This window comes from Gigantopelta aegis, chromosome 3 (assembly GCF_016097555.1).
Source record: "Gigantopelta aegis isolate Gae_Host chromosome 3, Gae_host_genome, whole genome shotgun sequence".
Lineage (NCBI taxonomy): Eukaryota > Metazoa > Mollusca > Gastropoda > Neomphalida > Peltospiridae > Gigantopelta > Gigantopelta aegis.
The window spans coordinates 52,327,903-52,339,323 of record NC_054701.1 but is presented as its reverse complement, the minus strand read 5'-3'; the positions used below and the strand labels follow the sequence as shown (position 1 = coordinate 52,339,323).

The 11,421-nt window shown below is 34.5% G+C and overlaps 1 protein-coding gene across 2 annotated transcripts in view; it reads right to left on the bottom strand.

The window, feature by feature from the left end:
- Positions 1–11,421, bottom strand: part of LOC121368223 (actin-associated protein FAM107A-like) — a 107,114-nt gene that overhangs the window by 83,241 nt on the left and 12,452 nt on the right. The window lies entirely within an intron of this gene.

Below are 11,421 nucleotides of genomic sequence, written 5' to 3'. Positions count from 1 at the left end.
CCTTTGATGTCCAGTGTCACAGTGTGCAGACTGATCGTTGTTTTTTGTGTGACTAGTGTGTTATTAATGTCAGTCAGGTATGTATTAAGTTCTTCCCATAGAGCGCTAACCCGAGGTGCTTGGCTTGAAATCGAATCCCACGGTGGACTTATTCTCTGATCGGGGCGGGATGTAGCCCAATGGTACAGCGCTCGCTTGATGCGCGGTCGTTCTGGATCGATTCCCGTCGGTGAGCCCATTGGGCTATTTCTCGTTCCAGCCAGTGCACCACGCCTGGTATATCAAAGGCTGTGGTATGTACTACCCTGTCTGTGGGATGGTGCATATAAAAGATCCCTTGATGCTAATCGAAAAGAGTAGCCCATGAAGTGGCGACATGAGCTCCAACGGGCTGCTGTTAGATCCACATGTAATAAATAATGGAGCTAATTTTGATTAGATTGTCATTATCTGTGTGGTCCTTAACCATATGTTTGACGCCATATAACCGTAAATAAAATGAGTTGAGTGTGTCGTTAAATAAAACATTTCTTTCTTTCTTTCATTCTCTGATCGGGCCCCTCCACCCCCCCCCCCCCCCCCCCCCCCGTGACCAGTGCTCCACGACTGGCATATCAAAGGCCATGGTATGTGCTGTCCTGTGTTGAAAGATCCCTTGCTGCTAATAGAAAAATGTACTGGGTTTCCTCTCTCTAATTTCTAAGAAGATGTATCAGAATCGCCAAATGTTTGACATCCAATAGCCAAACCAAACTTTACACCATAAAAGAAATCACTATCTGAAATATTATGCGATGTTCTTTAAAAAATTTACTATGTATACAACTACAATAAACTGAGTTCTTAATGTAAACATTATCAGTTGGGCAAATACAACCCACCTCCAAACACCCCACGTACAGCTCATTTCTTTTCATTAAACCTGCTGTACAGACAAAACATATGTCCAAGGATTTCAGTCTTATGAAATTTATTAGTGACTATACATGTATATAGTTTATAGTCCAGGGAGTTACGTAAATTTGCTCCTTTTTTTGGGCTCAAGTCAGTAAAATGTACTTCTTTTTATTCTTAAGACTATCCAGAATTCAAAATCCATTGGTAGAATTTTTTTCGATCATGTGATCATGGCAGCCATCTTGAAATTCAAAATGGCCATCATTTTGGGGTATTTTAATTTTTGTGTCTATATTCAATTTTGAGGACAATGAACTCGCTAATAACATTTTGTTTAGTCATTTGGACATGACCTCCATCTTGAAATGCAAAATGTATTTTTTTGTACATCTTAACTCCAGGTTGACGTAGAAGCACAATTATTTTTGTCTATGTACATATCTAGGATCAATTAATTAATTGGTGACATTTTTATATCATCCAGTCATAGCAACCACCTTGAAATTCAAAATGGCAGCCATATAAAAATTCAAAATGGCCATCAATTTAATCATTTGACAATTTTCCTCCTAGTCCACATACATGGAATCTTAAGCTCAGATATATTCTTGGGGATGTGCTCTTTGGGTATGCCATTTTCATATCCCAGAGATATGTGGCAGTGTTTCCACACTTTGGTTTGGTGATGGCTTCTTAAACTTCTTTTATTGTACAAATGACCCATGAGTTTAATACCATGCAGTAAAATTTTCACATTTTTACTGACCTCTTTGTACAGTTCATCACCAATTCTAAACTGGCTAAGAACTTCAGATATAGCTGGTGGATCTTTCACAAATTCATCCAATAATACATTTTGCCAATGCCACCAATTTGTCCTTTTGTTTCATATCCAATTACTGCATGAAAGCCTTCTAATGTTGGGGTTCTTTCGGAACCCAGTTCATCATAAATTAGTTCCATGTTGATCTGGTTGTCATTTTACGTCTGCACCTATAATTATGTATTGGGACCCAAGCTCCATAGATTACACTGATATGCCAGCTTGGAATCTGATGCAGGTACTCTTGAGATGAAAGAAATTCAAGAACCATTCACCAAACCAAAGTGTGGAAACACTGTCACATATCTCTGGGACATGGAAACAGCATACCCAAAGAGCACATCTCCAAGCAAATATCCAAGTTCAAGATTCTATGCTACATCCAGATAGTCTTGATCCATGCAGACTTGGTTGGGGTCAATGGGTTTGGTATATTTGTGTCTGTGATGTTGGAGGTGCAAGCTACACCAGAATCTGATAGAACTGACCAGATGCAACTGTGGTGTCAGTAAGTGTTCAGATATATGTACTTTTAGTGTAAGCGACACAACCTTCAATGTACAGAGTGCTGCATGCGTGAAGCTGATGAGGACTGCTGCAGTATGCATTCTATTACAGACAAAGTAGATGCCTAATATGCAATTATGAATTATAATTTACCATAGACATACATGTAAACGTAATAGGTATTGCAACATTTTAATTATTTCACCTAAAATGTACTTAAGAACACAAAATTGCATTTGTATGTGGACTAAGAGAAACATTATTTGCCAAATGATTAAGTTGGTGTCCATTTTAAATTGCCATATGGTTGCCATGATTGAATGACTAAATAAATGAATCCAACCAATTCATGAACAACAGAAATGTACATGGACAAAAAAGTATGCTTTCCAGACCTGTCAACCTTTAGTCAAGAGAAAGTAGGAGGTGTGTGTTGAAAAAGGAGATGTTGTAAAAAAGCAGGAGATTTTTTAAATTAACACAATTTAACCCAAAATCGCAAGATTTAAAAAATATATATATTACAATAAGTTATATGAACACTACATAATGTTATATATACTTGTTAACCTTAGATCTTGGCATTTAAAAAAAAATATATTTAAAAGTTTAAATATTATGATTTAATAAAAAAAATATTTTTAAATAACTTTTTTATCCAAAAATGTTAAGAACACGAATAAGAAATTAACAAATTAATTAGTACATTTAGGGTATTACACTTACAGTCTTACAGGTTACGTTACATCATCATTTGTGGTTAGTATAGCTAAGTACCCAAGACAAATTTATATAAATCTTGTAAATTAATATTCAGTTTTTACTATTATGAGGAACAGTGGCGTGGTACTTATTTAAAATCATTATAATGATGCAATAAATATTGTATTTCCATTAATCATAAGTAAAACCTCATTACGGACATCGTGTGAAATTTACCGGAATTATACCCATTTTCGTGAGTAACTTTATGTCAAACACAACATTTATTAACTGTACAAAAATAATCTCTTGAAGTGTACCCTTGTTACCAATATTTTACTGCGCAAACATACAAAATTAACTGACACAAGTATGTTTATATAGCTAATTGGTCTTTTCGTTGTCTTGCTGTGACATGCGATTTTAACATGCATCGTGTGTATCGCTGTCAACTCTGGCACTTGAGATTCATCATAGTTGCATTATGTAATCTAGTGGGAAGACATTTTACAATTCAAAAAGAAAGAAAGAAAGAAATGTTTTATTTAACGACGCACTCAACACATTTTATTTACGGTTATATGGCGTCAGACATCTGGTTAAGGACCACACAGATTTTGAGAGGAAACCCGCTGTCACCACTACATGGGCTACTCTTCCGATTAGCAGCAAGGGATCTTTTATTTGTGCTTCCCACAGGCAGGATAGCACAAACCATGGCCTTTGTTGAACCAGTTATGGATCACTGGTCGGTGCAAGTGGTTTACACCTACCCATTGAGCCTTGCGGAGCACTCACTCAGGGTTTGGAGTCGGTATCTGGATTAAAAATCCCATGCCTCGACTGGGATCCGAACCCATTACCTACCAGCCTGTAGACTGATGGCCTGCCACGACGCCACCGAGGCCGTTTTTTTTACAATTAAGAGGCGTTATTAGAACTAAATTGGATATATATATGGCAACACTGAATGGCAATACACAGCATGTTGAAGTAGCGCCAACACGCTTCGTAGCCATTACGATGACAACAAACATTATAATAACATGTCATTTTATAAACTCCATGTGGTTTTTTAACAATATAAATATCCCACAAGTCTTACTTCGGCAAAGGTTAAACAGTCGGACAATTTCGGCCTGTTACATTCTCGGAAACCGAAAGTAGTCGACATTTTCCGAATGAGAATGAGTTACTTCCCTTATGTTATTTTGGCAAAACGGGATCGATTTTTTTTTTATGCTTACAAAAATGTCATTTAACAGGAGAAATTGTCTCCCGCGCAGGTGCCTGGAGATTTAATCAAATACTGGGACACTCCCGCGGACTCCGGGAGGGTTGACAGGTCTGATGCTTTCACGTTAACCGGGAGTTGAGATATTTGACAAATATAATAAAATGGTAGCCATTTTGAATTTCAAAATTAGACAACAATTTTCTTTTATACAAAATAATCAGCTGAGCACATAAATGTAGACCAAAATTATTGTTCTGTGTTAAATGGGAGTAAAGATGGAGAAAACATATATTGAAATGACATCTATTTTGAATTTCAAGATGGTTGCCATGATCAGATGAATAATAAAAATATATCTTTAAATTCACTGACATAAAATGTTTTAACCTTCTGAGAACTGCAGGCGTCACGTCAGTTGACATACTGTACACTGTATACAGTGCATTCCCCAATTCATATTTCCCGCCGTTTTGCACACGACACTCACCGGAAACGGAAATTTAATAAAAGAAAAAAGATTTTTTTTTTAAATGGTGGCTTTTGTTTTGATTTTTTCAACTGAAAATACCTTGAAATTTTGAGTTCAAAAAGTGGTTTTCGGCCAGTATTTTCGCTTGACAACAATGGTGGCACGTCGCGGTAATTTTCAGGGATCAATAGCTGATTGTGACAGCTAATTTGATAATAAATTTGATCTTTTTACCAACAACGAAAATTACCAAATATTGCAATATGAATCGTAGTTCAGGTTTTAAAAAAAATTCTGGTCAGAAAACCACTGTTATCGGGAATAATGGACATAAATACTGGACAGCTGGCCACAAATGCCCGTAAGTAAACGCAACTTTTTAGATTTTTTGCCTAATTTTAATCACCGTTAGCTGATCTAAAAATAATAACAATTACAAAAAACCCATGAAAATAATACTTACCGATTCATATATGAACTTTATTTCATGTATTTATAAAACATTTAAGTGAATATATGTGAGTAAAAATTACAAACTTGTACCCACTCAACGTGGTTTTTGTTAAAAATTAATCCAGTAGTCTAAAGGTTAATAAGACCCCAAAAATATGTTTCTATGTTAAACTGGAGTGGAGATATATAAAGAAAAAATATGAAAATGATGGCCATTTTGAATGTCAAGATGGCTGACATGATAGTAGTCAGAAAACATGCTACTAATGGATTTCTGTTTCAGGTAGATCGTGGGAACATATGACCAAAATTTGATTAACTTGAGCAAAAAAAACCTGCAACCTTCACAAATTGAACATAACTACCTGGACTAAGTTTGCTTTGTTTGACACCACCACTAATGCACATTAATTCATCAGCTATTGGATTTAAAACATTGGCTAAAGAATACCTGTTACATTTTTCTGTTAGCAACAAGGGATCTATTATATGCAATTTGCACAGACAGGAACAGTGTAAATAAATGAGAGACTATGTCCACCAAGGGGGATTGATCCTATGACCCAAACACCTAGGGCGAGCGCTCTTCCGACTGAGGCAGATCCCACCCACTGTGCATGGAGAAAATAGCAACACTGAATAAAAGAACAGCATGCAATCACAACTTACATGTTTGCCTGGCATGTATCTGATTTTGATCCTGGGTGTAACATACTGTTTTATCTTTGTTTACATCCATTGATTAGGTTTAATATCACTTTAATAACACTGGCTGAATTGTCACAATAAAGTAAAATGTGAAAATCTGTCACGTATCTTGTAACAACAAAAGAACAGATCGGACTGGGAGACTACTCTATTTAAGATGTAAGGTGGTAACCGCATAAAAACATCACCATCACATTGTAAACAAGCCCTCATACAATGATCACAGCAAGAAAACCTGTGCTTTATGTAGTGCCACTGCTTTCAGATAAATTCATCAATTGGAGACCAAGGGCCTGTGTTTGCTAGGCTAATGTTGTCCTAAGGCTGGAATGTCTGGACCTTTGTTTATTTCTCCATTTTTTTTCCATCAGCTTATAACAGACTCCAGTGAAAGATAGAGCTAGTATTTATGAAGTATTCACTATTTGACTCTATTCATAGCAGGTGCTCAGAGGCAAATAACAAAAATACCAGAAATAAAAACAGTTGAAGAATCAACAAGCAAATACTTCAGCTGAGATGTGTGACAAAGACATCAGTACTTGAGGAATTATATCTTACCTGCATGGCTAATGCATTACAACAATAGGCACTTAATTATAACTTAACATTTAAATGTTCAGTTTTTCTGTGTATGTCCATAAATATACTCCACTAATTTATATTTAGTCATAAAATCAGTAGTCAGGTTCTTATCTATGACATATTTTTCAATTATCTCCTCTAACCCATATTTACTATGTACTTTTACTCCAGTAATACAACATGCTCATTCACACGGTATAAGGATTAATAAAGTTTGTTTTGTTTATTAATGACACCCATTAGAGCAAATTGATTTATTCATCATCGGCTATTAGATGTTAAAAATTTGGTAATTCTAATATAGTCTTGTAGAAAACCTGCTACATTTTTCCATTAGCAGCAAAGGACCTTTTATATAGATTTTACCACAGACTGAATAACGCCCATATACCTGCAAAAAGCCAACCTTCAGAGAACGGTTCAATCCCATCCCAAAGCACCTCTAGTGAGCACTCTACTGACTGAGCTGCATGTAGACCACAACTCTTAGGATATTTAAAATGCATTTAATATGGAATGCTACACTAGATATATATAAATCAGTGACGTTACTGAAGTTTCTGTCAGAGGGTAAAACGGGTATATGGCTCCATACCAAGATCCCACAAACCCACTGTTGACTGTGCTTGCATTCAATTCCATAGCACCATACCCAAAAATTTCTTTCTGGCAGAAACACTGGTTACCTTAAAATAGGTCCCTTTCAACATGTACTAGTGATACAGGGCTCGAGCTTAAGAATTTATCTCTCACAGACGACAATTTTGACTCTGCTCATAGCATTTTTTTTTAAAGTGACTTTTACAGGAAATAAGACATAATTAAAAGTTATTTTGCTGTATGAAAATATATTTCTTTTTTCAATTGTACAAATGTTATATACTGGCAGATAATATACATCTACATGTATCAATTAAGTTTACAAAAACAACATTACAGACCTATTTAAAGGTAAAAAACCAACAAATTTAGACATGTATTGTTAAAATAATACATATAAATGTATGAACTGAAAAATACTTGAGGTCAATTCTGAAGTAGTTATATTCATGTATGATAGGGGTGTCACCTAAAACAATCAGATGTTTTATTTTGTAAAAACAATTATAAGTTTATTTTAATGACACCACTATAGAGCACATTGATTTATTAATCATTGGCACTTGGATGTCAAACTTTGGGTAATTTGGAAATACAGTCTTAGAGAGTAAAATCAGCTACATTTTTCCATTAATAGCAAGGGATCACCATCTCACAGACAGGATAGCACATACCCCAGCATTTAATATACCAGTCGTGGTGCACTGGCCAGAACAAGAAATAGCTCAATGGGCCCACTGACTGGATTCAATCCTAGACCGATCTAGCGAGTGCTTTACCATTGGCCTATGGTAAAAACAATAGATATAAAAAGAAGTCAGCAAAGAAATATGAACTTTGGGTCAAATCCTACTTGACCCAACAATTTTTTGTATTTCTTAAATTCAAGAGCCAAATCTCTGTGAAAAATGGATAATCACCATGAAAGTTGAACTTGATCAGTAACAGTACATGACAACGCTATATACAAAATTTCATCTCATTATCCTCAGGTATTGCAAAACAAAAGTCCAGAAAACAAATTTTCATATCTCCTAAGTTCAAGGGCCATAACTCAGTCAAAAATGGATAAATTGCCATGAACGTCAAACTTAATCTGTAACAGTACATGATTAATCAATACACAAAATTTCAGCTCAATATCTCAAGGTCTTCTGAAAAAGTCTGGAAAACAAATTCCACATTGCCTAAGTTCAAGGACCATAACTCCATAATAAAAAAATGGCAAATCTCCATGAAAGTCAAAAAATATTTGAACAGTACATGATAAAGCTATACACAAATTTCAAATTAATATCTGAAGGCCTTCTGGCAAAGAAAGTCCTGAAAACAAATTTCTAGATCGCCTAAGTTCAAAAATGGGTAAATCGTCATGAAAGTCAAACTTGATCTGTAACTGAACATAATAAAGATATACACAAAATTTCAGGTCAATATCTCAAGGCATTCTAAAAAAACTGAAAACTATATGTGAGACAGACAGACAGACAGACAAACAGGCGGGCGGACCGGAGGGGACTCATAACACTAAAACAACAAGAAGAAATACATTTTGGAGACACAATAGCTGAAAGTCAGATATGATTAAGAGTGAAAATATCTTTGAATACTTCATTAATTTGAAATACATTATGTACGAATACCTCAAATACCATACATGTACGAATGACATACCATATTATCAAAAACATATACATGTAATAAAATGAAATAACCTCTGGAGTCAGTATTATGAATGTCATGTATATCAAGGTTACAATGACACAATAAAATAAAATCTGTAATTATAGCAGACCATTAATGATTGATGGTAAATCAGGAGCACTTCAGATGTGATGGAATATCAGAACTTAAAACAAATATTTCTGAAATAAAGTTTAAATTTTGATAGTGAAAGCACAAATAAATAGTATTTTGAATGTGAGTAAAATTACATTAATGTTGAAAATATTGGCAAATTTACTACTAGAAAGTTAAAAATACTGTGAGTCGATCAGTTGTGATCGTCAGTTTAAAAAGTGCGAGTCAGTGATGGCAAATTATTTATATGTCATAGCAAACTCTGCATAAAATGCAATATATTTAACAACATTAACAAAAACTCTTGGTAAACGTGACCATTTATTACGAGCAAACAATATTTGCAACTGAGGCTGTCAAAGAGGAGAACCGTCAACATTAAATATTTGTCTATTATCTGAATATTGTTTCAACAACCAATCTGAAATAAACAAATATAAAGCAGGAATGTGATAAACAAGGAGACAATGTCAAATATTGGTATGGTACATACAGTGTATAATGAATCCTACATGGATGGTTGATTAACAATGGATATGCATATTACACAATATTTCACATTTTACAAATTTAATCTGTTTACAACAAAGTTAGCTATTCTTTATTTTATATTTAAATTAATTTTTGTATGCCTTCCAATACTTTGAAGAAAACAAATGTACAATAGAGAACTGTCGACCTTGTTGGATTCTGCAGGAAACTTCAGGTATCACAGGAAATCCTAGGATATATACCTTTTGAGGGGGGGGGGGGGGGATTTCCTAGGAAAAATACCCTCCACCCTAAAAATGTACGCCCGCCCCCACATATTAGACATTGAAATACATAATTATTTTTAGACAATAGGTTGCAAATTCAAAAACAAATATAGGATATTACATTTATGTTTTCCCACCCCCTATCTAGGGTATCAGAATATCTTCAAATAGGAATGATCCCTGGCTGTGGGAAACATTTCTTATAGTGAAAATTATGCAAGAGGCATCCAACCAAATCTTTTCAAATTAGTAATGAAAAAAGAAAATTGACATCAAATCTTTATTGTGAATGGTCTATTACATGGTATCATTATGTAGAGGGGATGATTTTCCGCGATCACGGTAAAACTGACGGAATCGCGGAATTTAGTAACTGAAACGGAATTTGCAATTTTTTTTAAATAACCTTCAAAAGTTGTATTTCTGGTTCAAACACCATAATAAATATTTTTAGTAGTTTTAAGATTCAATATTGATAATATACGCATAGTGTTTTGGTATGCGAACTTTCATGGAGTGTACTGTATGCCTAAATATTTTCAGAACCGTTAATTCTTGGAAGTTACGCTTAATTGCCGTAAGCTTGCAACAAAGCATGTGACTGTTTACCCGTGTCACTTTACATAGTGAAATTTAACTTGAAATATAAAAATAAACATTTACTAATACAATTTTAGAATGTTGATTATATAATAAGATTTCTAGTACGTTCAATTTCGATATTTTTCAATAATACTTATTACAATTCAAAAGCATAGCCAATTTACACAACGCTTTCGCCAGAAAACGTAATTTCGTAAAACTTCGGGCATATTCATTCATGTGTACGGAAACATTTCACATTATAGTCCGTCCCACGTGGAACGCCTTTTTTCATGCTACGGAATTTACTACATGTTATTTATTTCTGAACCGATTGTTTTCTAAATTGCACACAAAAATAGCATTTTACTTTTCTTCTCACCGGTTTATTAATGTAACACATGTAACACGTGCTACAGACCCTGCGGTTCAGGGGGTCCCGCGGTGAGGCATTGTCATCATTGTGTACATTTTCCCCCTCTCCCCGAGGCGGTTGCAAAATATATATCTTGGAAATTGGGCTGTTATTTGTGCTACAGGCTCTGAATATATAATTCTAGGCAAATATATATATATATATATATATATATATATATATATATATATATATATATATATATATATTTAAAGTTATAAAATAATGTCGAAACTTTAAACGATCGACAGAACAGTGCTTAGTTTCGGTTCACTACCACTGGCCTATATCCAGATTGACCCGACCGTTTGAATATGTAATTTGTGCACATGGCACGCTAGTTAGGTTACAGAGAAACATACATGTGTAATCGAGTGAGTACTAAAATAGTAATTCTTACGTGTGCCCCCCCCCCCCCCCCCTTTTTTTTTTGGTTCACGCTTTGTAATCATGCTGGAACTAATAAAATGTTCTCATGTATTTATTTATTTATACATATTTTTTGGCAACTAATGTAAGATTACGAACAATACATTACCAAAGTTCTTGTTCATATTTTCGTGAAAATAGCGGGGTTTGTCAACGGTGTGTTTTGTTTATAAATGAAACTTACCCATAATCCATCAGACGAAATGAAACTGAAAGCCACACAATCAACAATTATTTATTGTTTGAATTTAAGGGAGAATGGATCTCTTTATTATTATTAAATACAAACAATAATTAGCCGTAATTAAGTTCGTGGCTTTGTTTTAACCGCGGCTTATTTAAAGGTGCGGTTTATTTACGGATGAAGGTGGGAACCAAGTGGTGCGGTTTATACACTTCTTTTTTTTTTTTTAAGTTTGTTTCAAAAATTATTTTTACAGGTATTTAAAAAAATAG